Below are 10,560 nucleotides of genomic sequence, written 5' to 3'. Positions count from 1 at the left end.
TAGTTCCGTGACTAGAGATTTATATCTGTTATTTTAATTAATGAGGTATTTCAGTTAGCTGTCTCTTGCAATTTACATACAGGCATGATTTTATTTAAATGATTAATTAAGCAAGTTGGTAATGATAATGACGTCATAATTGAAAAGAAAAAGATATTCCGCATTTTTAATTAAGCGCAGCTTAATACGATGATATGATAACATTACCGGATATATAAGGGTGTTACAATAACCCCTGAGCATGTCAGGCTACATGCAAGATGGTAAACTCGTATGTGAAGTACATGGTGGACTCCTTGTACTGTGGGTTGTAGACGTATATAACACCTCACAATTCTAAAACATGTAATTGTATATTAAATGTGGGTTAATTGGTAGGATTAATGAAAATCCTGAAATTAATGTCAAAATACAAAGATAGGGTAAAACGGTAATTAGCCAAACACGTAACCCTAGGAAGGTGAAATTGAGTAGGAGGTCTCAAATGCTAAAAATAACCTGGAAATGGATTCAGAACGAAAAATCAATTGGTTAGGCAAGTTTCGAAAAATTCGGTGAATAGTGTTTTTACCGAGTAAAAATATCGCGGTGCAGTTGCACCGTAAAACGTTCCAATTGAGTTTTGAGCTCTAGATTTGGATATAAGTTATAAATGGTATATAAGACTAGGAAATATGCTTTTTGATGAAAATTGACGGAGATTAGTGTGTTTGGAGAAGAGTGCCTACGGCGCGCGTAACAGCTTAAAACTGCAATTTCTCCGAACGACCGGAAAACTTCGGATTCATATGATCAAGGGTAATTAAAGGAAATGGTTAATGTTAAAAATTAGAGTTTCTAAATAGGTTGTGAAATTTTGGACATTTAGTAAAATCGGAGGGAGTTTTGAATTAGTTTGAAATCGCGTGAGGTGGCGGTGGGGCCCACCTCACTTAAGTCACTTAAGTCACATGGCTTATCACTATTCGTCATCACCTAAAACCTCCTTCTCTCTCTTAAAAACCGTGAGCCACCCCCTCCCTTGGCCATTTTTGGTTTGAAATTTCTTTCCCTCCTAACTCACTCAATACATCCCCGAATCAAGAAACGTTTGTGAGCAAAGTTGTTGGAAATCATTATCCGAACACATCCCACTGATTAGTTTTCCTTGAAACCCTCTCATTTGAGAGATATGGAGCAAAACCAGCCACGAAAATTGAGAGGATTTTTGTGTTTTTGGAGTTGTTTGCTCAAGCCATTCCTTGGAGATCTCTTGGAGGAATCTTATGACTTGATTGTGGGTAAGATTCAACACCTTTCATGGATTGATTTGATGATTTAATTTCATGAAAACCTAGAGCTTGCATGCTTGATTTATGGAGTTAGAGAGCTCAAAATGAGATTGTGTATTAGATAAATATGTCTTGGAATGATGTGTTGGAGTGATAAATGCAATAAAAATTATTAAGGAAATGTGCTCATAACTTTAGAAAATTTTGATGAGAAATCCAACACTTTGTGATGTTGAATTGTTGAATTGGTTTAGGTTTGTGTAATTGAGTTGTTGTATGGTTGTATGATGTAGTAATAGGATTGTATGAGGTGTGGAATAGTTGAATTGAATTGAAAAACCCTTGGTGTGAGGCTATGTGCAATTCGACCAAAATGAGTAAATTGGGGATTTGATGTTGTGAAATTGTGTAATGGATGTTGTGTAGTGTTAAATGGTAATTAGAAGGGTTATGTGATAGTTGGAAGCTTTGAAAATCAATGGAAAAATATTGGATTGTGTATTGAACCTAGAGCGAATTAATTGGCAAAATGATGTTTGAGTGATGGAGGATGCAAATTGGCACCTAAAATGACATTGGGGTAACCTTGAGATACTGAAGAAAAATGAAAAGAAAATAAAGAAAAATAATTTTGATTTTAACACTAATTTGGCCGAACCTCACTAGGTGGGGGGAGGAGATTTTGATGTTTTGTACTTTGGTGGGTTTACCGTGTTTTAATGATCCAAATATGATCAATGTAGGTTGCCTTTCGTGGATTTGAACCCCGAACCGTGAGCTCGGTGGGTTGCCCTTCGTCCCGGACCAAAAGGGATTGTGGCATTTCTGTTGTGTACCTAGCTCGGGAAATATACTGCAGCTTCAAACTCTTGAGATTCCGCAATGGAAGTGGGAGAGCATTTCTGTAGACTTCATTATAGGATTGCCTAAGACTCGGGCTGGTTGCGACTCTATTTGGGTCATTGTAGACATATTTACTAAGTCTACTATTTTCTTCCAGTGAAGGTGAGCTTCTCTACAGAGCAGTTGGCCAAGATATATGTTCTGAGATTATGGGGCTTCTCTGTAGGAAGCTTTTGGTATTCAGTTGAGATTGAATACAACTTATCACCCTCAAACTGACGGACAGACTGAGCGAACCATCTAAAAATTGGAGGACATGTTGAGAGCTTGCACTTTGAAGCAAGGCTCAACATGGGATCGATATCTACCATTGGTTGAGTTTTCATACAACAATAGTTTTCATGCTAGCCTGGGCATGGCACCCTACGAGGCACTATATGGTAGGAGGTGTAGGACTCCTACCTGTTGATTTGGGATTAGAGATCGCGAGTTATTTGGCTTGGACTTTGGTCAAGATACTACCCAGCAGATCCAGATGATCAGAGAGAAGCTGAACCAAGCATAGAACCTTCAGCAGAGTTACTATAACAACAAGCATAGACCATTGAAGTTTAGTGAGGGTGAACACGTGTTTTTTAGACTTTCTCCTGTCACTGGTGTTTGTCGTACCCTTGGAGTGAGGAAGCTTAGCCCGAGATTCATTGGGTAGTACCAGATACTTAGTAGGGAAGGTCCTGTTGCCTACCGGCTTTCCTTGCCTCCAAACTTGACCAACATCCATGATGTGTTGCACTTGTCACAGTTACGGAGATACATAGCTGATCCTTCGCACATTGAAAAAATGAGAGAACCTTAAGACTCCCGTAGGACCACTCAAAATCCTCGATCATGGTGAGAAAAAATTAAGAAGCAAGATCATTCCCATGATCAAAGGACAGTGGGAATGAAGAACTCTAGAGGAGTGTACTTGGGAGCGGGAGGACGAGCTTCTCCGACAATACCCTGAGTTTAGGACATATATGTCTCTAATTTTGCGAACGAAATTCTTAAAAGGTGGTGTGAGTGTAAGAACCTGCACCGTTAAGTTAGGAATTTAAATAATTTAATTACGAGTTTAAGAAATAACTCCATAATTGACTTTGGATAAATGTAGAAAGATTATAATACTCATCGAGAAGGTCTAATAACGCTTAAATCATTTTTCTGATGAAAAATGCTGATACCAATTCTGCTTCATTGTATAACTGCATACCGGTGAAGTATTTCGAAAAATTATAATAAAAATATAAACATACCTAGAAAAATAACTAGGTCAAGGATATCAAGTTTAGGGTAAAAATAATGAACATTGATGTTTGAACTAATATTGACTACGTATAAAATGTGTACCGGTGAAGTGTTTCGAAAAATTATAACAAAAATATGATAATTCCTAGAAAAATGTCTAGGTCCAGAAAATAAAGTTTGATAGAAAAATGATTAGCGGAGCTATTAGAACTAATAGTGTTGATTAGTGAGCACACTTATATAAATAGCCATTGGCAATATGCCCTAGGTAAGTTTCTGATCCAAAGGTTGATCCCCTATAGCTGCAACATTCCTCTCTTCTTGAAAACTTGAGCTTTGTGTGTAAAACTTAGCCAAGAATCAACCTTCTCCATATTTCTCCACTCTTATGCTATTGAACCACCATTAAACATTGTAAAGCTTGAGCCTTGTGATAGAAAAATCATGTCTTGAGAGTTGAGATTCTGTTTGCATAAAAGGAATGGCTGATCACTTGAGTTTTTTGTGTGTGAGCCATGGATACACTCTAGGAAGGTCCAAAAACCAAACTTTGTGAAGAAAGGACCTACCTTGAAGTGGGATTTTCGTGCACCACCAAGTCAGTAGCTTGGAGCACCTTCAAAGTCCACAAAGTTTTCCCATTTTTCTATTTTCAAAGGTCCATAAGTAACTACAAACCATTTCGCTTGTATTTTCTTGAAAATGAGTTAGTTTGTGAAGTGAAAGGTGGAAACCTTAATGAATCATATAAAATATGGTATAGTTATGCTTAATCATGTGGTTTGAACTTTTGTTTGATGAAAAATTAGACCCTTTGAAGCCATGGGACCTACGAAATATGCAGAAAAATCTGCAATTTTCATGTTCTGTCTGCGTGGTAATCTATTACCTTATACATGATAATCGATTACCATGTGGAGTAATCAATTACCCTGTTCATGGTAATCGATTACTGTATGTAGTAATCGATTACCTCCTGTATGGAAATTGATTACCCCTGTCAGAAAGACCAAAAACCAGTTCTGATGCGTAGGAAAGCCCCAATTAGGGTATGGTACCCTAGGGAGTTAGTGCTACTGTTGAAAGTATAAATACAAACAATAGTAAGGGTTAATATGCTATAGTTATGGTTTAGGAGGGACTTAAATCACTAAACGAAAGAATATGGACGTTTTGATATTTGTTATTTTGTTGGATATGTATATTTTGGATACGCCATGAGATATGGACGTTGGTCATAACTATGTGATGTAGCTTCATGACTTAGTATTTATTTATGATATGGAGGCATTTCAAGAATTCTATTGTGGTTTTGCAATTACATAAGGATATAGATGGATTTTATATTGCTATGTTAATAAAGAAAAAGTGATCTTGCATGTCTGCTAACTTAATTTGTTTTATCTTCCGCATTTAATTGAGCTGAGCTTAATACCGTAATACGATAATAATCTGAATGCATACGGGGTGTTACACATAGCTGTCGGCATCTAAAAATCATTTTAACCCGGCAATTGAACAGGGTTCCAATAATAACTAGGCCATCTTTATGTCCCGGTAGCACACCTTGCATATCTTCTTTAATGAAATATAGCAGAGGAGGATCCGATTTACTTGGATCTTCCTTGAACTTTGTCGATCTCTGACTTAAAGTACCTCTCTCAGATACGTTTTTCTTGCATTCACAGTATCTTCATCTCTACCAAAAGCTCGACTGATTACATTGCAATCGAACTCAGCTTCTGAGAATTTATCATCATTAAAATCCTTTTTCTTGCCCTTATCTTCTTTCTTTTTCTTCTCAAGAGTCTGGCTCTTACCTTCACAAATAGCAACTTTGCAAAAGGCTAAGTTAAATAATATAGGCGTCATGAAAAAGAATACATGACAAAGAAAAGCGTGGAATCTGTTTAATATATTTGACCACGGCGAGGTCAACGATAGTACTCGAAATGCATATCCGAGTTAATATATATAGTGAGATAATCCATTTTGCTATGGAAAATTTCCTAATATTTCTTGAGATATTCAAAAATATATGTAAGTTATAAGGCAAGCCTAAAGTATAGGTGCATGAAACCTTATTACCATCAGGACAAATCAATGATAAGGCACGAAATCCATAAGTGCAATTAAACATCAGAAAATATTGATAGAAAAGGACAGGGTAATAACCCAGCAATATTCATTACAAATCCAAAAGGGGCTCAAAGGCCATAAGAAAATAGAAAGTACAAAATAAGAACGACATTCCAGCTCTTCACTCTATGGGCTTCTAAGTCTAACCGGCTTGTTCATCTACCCCAGCAGCATCCTTGGTTACTTCCTCTCCTCCTTCATCCTAACCTCCCTCTAGCTGAGTTTCTTCCTTTACAGGAGATGAGGAAGGAGGGACAATTTGCCCATTGCTAACGAAGGCCATGTGATGCAAACCGTCAGTTTCGAGCTCGATGCTTGGATTGAGGACCTAAATTTGATTTAAGTCATTATTGAAAGAGCCTAGTACCGACTTCTCCAGCTCAGCTCGGTAATACTGAACATCGAAAATCATTGGTAACTCAGTATGCCAAACAACATTTTTGGAGAGACCAGAAGAAGATGGAGGAGCAGGAGACTGGTTGGTAGTTGTTAAAGTTTTTTCAAAAGCCGAGATATCTTTATCAGCCGGGGTCCCCTTGGACTTATCCTCAGCAGTAGGTTTCTTGGTCTTGGAATTAGGGGCTTTCCTTTTTCGGGTTGTCAAGTCGACAACCGCGATCTTCTTTCCTTGATTCAAGGCTGCTAAGAAGCTTGGTTGTTCATTTTGTTGTCCCTCCATATCTGAACTGCAAGTAAAAATTAATACAACTATGTTAAAATCGGATGTTATATTACAAATAAAAAATAAAAAATAGTACATAAGTCATATTCATTTCCAAATCCAATTCCTCCTGAGATTTGAAAATGAGGGAAGCCACGCTAGCATGGCCGTGCGATTTGACATATGCAGCTATGGAAACAGCCGCATTGATCTCATCGTCAATCAACTCGGTCTCCCTAAAATGGTAACTCGAAGGAGCAAAATTATAATGATTAGGTGACCTGCATCTTCTCCATTAAAGGAACGAAGAAACCAAGGTTCACGGTTAAAGGAAACTGAATACCAAGTTTTGTGACAAGATCTCGGTAAAAGAAGAAGAAAAAAGGCTCATCCGGATTCCTCCCTGAGCAAACTAGCTCATTTTCGTAGGAAGGAACTATATCATAATTGCTAATATTTTTGAGATTGAGCTCGGCTACATCTTTCATGCTCATCTCGGATAAGGTGCTTACAACTTCATAAGTTACCCAAGGATGCTGGGCTATTAAGGCGGCAGGAGGAGACTCGGAATCTGACTCAGCAGAACGAGACTCCTCTACAATCTCTGATGAAAATGACGCCATAAATACCTAAAACAATGATAAGTATAATCAGAAGAAATGGATGGACATACTTAAATCAAAATAGCTACTAGTCGAAGAATCACTAGTTGATGAACTTGCAAATTTATCCGAAATTGAAATTGGATCATGTGCATCACCAGAAGTCGAGGTAGATCCTGAAACATCTCCATGGTGATACCTCGACAAAGTGTACTTGGTCAAAGAGTCTCACCCTTTCTCTATAAGTTTATATCTTAAAATGACATAAGAATAACAAGGGCCAGCATGTTTAGGCTTTACAGATCTCGGGGGAACCTGAGGAGAACACGACACATCCAAATTTGGATGCGAAACAACCGAAGAAGGGTCTGGCTGGGATCTAGGGAAATATTGTGGGATACGAGTGTTTGGAAAAGGACAACCTCTACCCCGCCTACGACCCTAGACCCCGGCCAATAGGATTCTCCGGAATCCTAGAACCCTATTATTTCCACTACGATATCCAAAAAGCATTTCTTTGTGTTTCTCCTCTTTAGTACGGGGTACTCCCCAGAACCAATATAGAAGACCAAGAGGAATTTTTTTGAGAAGATCTGATTCATCTTCTTCTTGGTGATGGGACGTAAATTCGTTCCCATCTAAGCCCATTTTGATGGCAAAATACCACACGTTCCCTAATCTGATGAGCAACTTCAGCACGAAAATCACTTGTTTTACACATTTGTGACAAAAGCACAGTGGGGGAACGTATGGTAACGTATTCCTTTAAAATATATTAAAAGGGGAACAAACTGAGACACATTTAATGCACCTGCTCCACTCATTTAATGCCTCTGTACACTTTGCCGGTAACGTGGAGTTAAAGTCTTCTAAAAGCAAGGTGGTGCACCAACTGAGCAGCTGGAAACGTGAAGAGCAGAGAATCAAGAGTTCTCATTGGCTGAAAAAGAAAGCAAGGCATGGGGGAGACTGCAAACAACGACTAATCATCACCAAAACCCGTTCCATCCAGCAATCTGCGCAGTCTACACACTCTGCTGCCACCATCCCGTCCCCTCATTCAAGCAACTTGCTCTAAAGGATTTACAAGACTGCCACTCCTCTTCCATATATAAATAGGACGACCCACATACAAAAACATCATCGAATCCTAGAGGGTTTGAAGTCCGAAAAGAAGATATCACCCAGTAGTAGTTGTAGTAGTTAGTAGCTTAGATTTATTTTAAGTTGTAACTATAGTTAAGTGACAACCCCTCTTCTCTTCTCTGTATCAACCATTAAGACTCCTCACGAGCAATAACCCATTTTTCTCCATTTTCTGTTTCTTCTGTAAACTGTCTTTTAAATTAATATAAGTGTTTTTCTCTTCGTTCCATTCGTTATCTCTTAACTGAATCTCGGATCTATGGGACTTCAGTTTGGAATAATTATGTTTAAAATATCATCCATGAGCAGAACTATCTGTGGAATGGGTAATCTGTGAAACTCTTAAAGAACTGTTTTCAAAACTCTTGACTGAAGCTTTTTGTATTTCTTTGGTTAAGTGAGCTATATTCATTGTGTACTAATGGAAATTGGGAACATACTGAGAAAGGAACTTCCATAAGGAAGGGATTTCAGACAGCTTAGCCATTGGGGGAAGGTAGTGTTATGGCAAAAATACTACTGGTCACCTTAGGAATAAGGGACCAACTCGTCCATTTTAAGGTTCTGTACTAAGTACCTGTTGGAGTCAAGGGAGCCGCAAGAATATGGAAACTTGTGAGCCATCTAATCCATGAGCTGAGGAATCAGAGTTGGCAGACAAGAAACTGGGACAAAGCCAAGAAGTGCTAAGTCTTGAGCAGAGAAAACAACTATTTAAGAGTGAATCAATGAATCCGTTCCTTCTGTTTAACTGTTATAAAACATCACCTTGTTGTCTCTTGATTATAGTTATTTATGCTTTAGTAGTTTTTTTACTTTATATAATTATAACTATCAACTCCAATGATTATTATCGCACCTTCTTCTAAACAGGAAGGATTACATACATAACGCAGCGAGTAATTGTTTGCCAGCAGATTGAACCTACTGTTCCTGAGGAAAGTTGTCAAGACAGTAGGGAACGTTTGACCAGACATTTCATTTACTAACTTTTCTTCTCATTTTCATTCTTTATAAAATAGTGTAAGACAATAATTAGGATTCTATCCTCGTGGGAACGATAATTTGGGCATTAATACTCCCTTTATTACTTGATGCGTGCACTTGCGCACTTGGGTTGGAACTAAGGGAACGAATATGTGTTCTGCAAGAACAGAGGAACGTCCCCTATCAGAACTTATAATTTTCCACCATCAGCAAACCACCCAACAAGTTTTTGGCGCCGTTGTCGGGGATAGAAACACTAAATTTTGTTCTTATTTACAGTTTTTAGTACATATTCTGTATATCTGACCTTACCTTTATATTTTTCTTTATGTCACTAATATTGTTGTGCATATATAACTTGTGTTTATAGTTTATGAGAGAAGAGTTTGAAACAAACTCTGACCACTCCATTGATGTACCTGAGTTTCTCTTTGATCTTGAACCAGAACGTACACTTCATAGGAGAAGAAGAATCCTCAGGGAAGAAATTCTTGAAAACATGGCTGATCACAATAATAACAATGAAGAAGTTCCTCCTGAACAAAACTTCAGAACTTTGGCTGCTCCTTTCAGGAACAGACCAGACAGGGGAGTAATCCTCCCTCCTGTAGCACCCAACTTTGAACTGAAACCTATCATGTTTCACATGATTAGGGAAGCAGGGGTCTTCAATGGACTCCCTGCAGAAGATCCTTACACACACCTCACAATATTTCAAGATATCTGTGATAATTTTAAAGTTGAGGGTGTGACAGAGGAGAGCATGAGAATGGGGTTGTTCCTTCACTCCTTAGGATTAAAGGCAAAAACATGGATGAAAACTCTCACCCCTGGATCAATCCACACATGGGAGGAGCTCTCTAACAAGTTCATAGAGAGGTTTCTCCCAATGTCCCGACAAGCTGATGTTAGAGCAGAAATCTCTAACTTCAGAATGTTTTATGGAGAAAACCTCTATGAAGCATGGGAGAGATACAAGGACATCATCAGAAAATGTCCAAACCATGGGGTAGAGAGTTGGGGAGTGTTACAATCTTTCTATAACGAAGTTGAACATACTTCTCAATCTCACTTAGATTTTGCTGCAGGAGGATATTTCTTTACACGAACACTTGAATCAAGTTACGAAATTATAGAAGGAACTGTTGAAAGATGTCTCCAATGGCCAATAGACAAAGTGAGCCCAGTAAGGAAGCCAAGCATGCTAGAACTGGATAAAAAAACTGCCATGGAAGCCCAGCTGGCATCACTCAAGAATGAAGTGAAGAACCTGAAAGTTGACCAAGCAGCACCAAGGATGAAAGTCTTGTAACTCACAGCAGCTGAAACTGAACCATGCTCAGCCTGTGGTGAACTTCATGACTCAACAGACTGCCCATCCACTGCATTGGTATGTTATGCAGAAAATTTTGGCAACAGAAACTTCACCAGAGACAATCAACAAGCAGGACGCAGTACAAATTCAAGTCCTGGAGGAACTATCATTAAGGATCAGAGCCACAACACCCAATGGAGGCCACCCATGAACCAAAGACCATTCAACACCCAACAACAGTATCAGCAAGGCAGCAGCAGTGGAACGTTTGAACAAAGGAGAAACAACTACGTTCCGTTCCACAGAGAT

General features: G+C 38.5%; 1 non-coding gene across 1 annotated transcript; it reads right to left on the bottom strand.

Annotated features, from left to right (window-relative positions):
• Window positions 1–9,840: 9,840 nt before the first annotated feature.
• LOC133290933 (small nucleolar RNA R71) lies at window positions 9,841–9,947 on the bottom strand. The gene has a single exon (XR_009748751.1). It is a non-coding gene; the product is annotated as a small nucleolar RNA R71 (small nucleolar RNA).
• Window positions 9,948–10,560: the final 613 nt, after the last annotated feature.

Source organism: Gastrolobium bilobum, unplaced genomic scaffold, assembly GCF_033153095.1.
Source record: "Gastrolobium bilobum isolate Gb01-03AN ecotype WA unplaced genomic scaffold, APGP_CSIRO_Gbil_v1 utg33396, whole genome shotgun sequence".
In the NCBI taxonomy this organism is placed as follows: domain Eukaryota; kingdom Viridiplantae; phylum Streptophyta; class Magnoliopsida; order Fabales; family Fabaceae; genus Gastrolobium; species Gastrolobium bilobum.
This window is presented reverse-complemented; position numbering and strand designations above follow the sequence as displayed.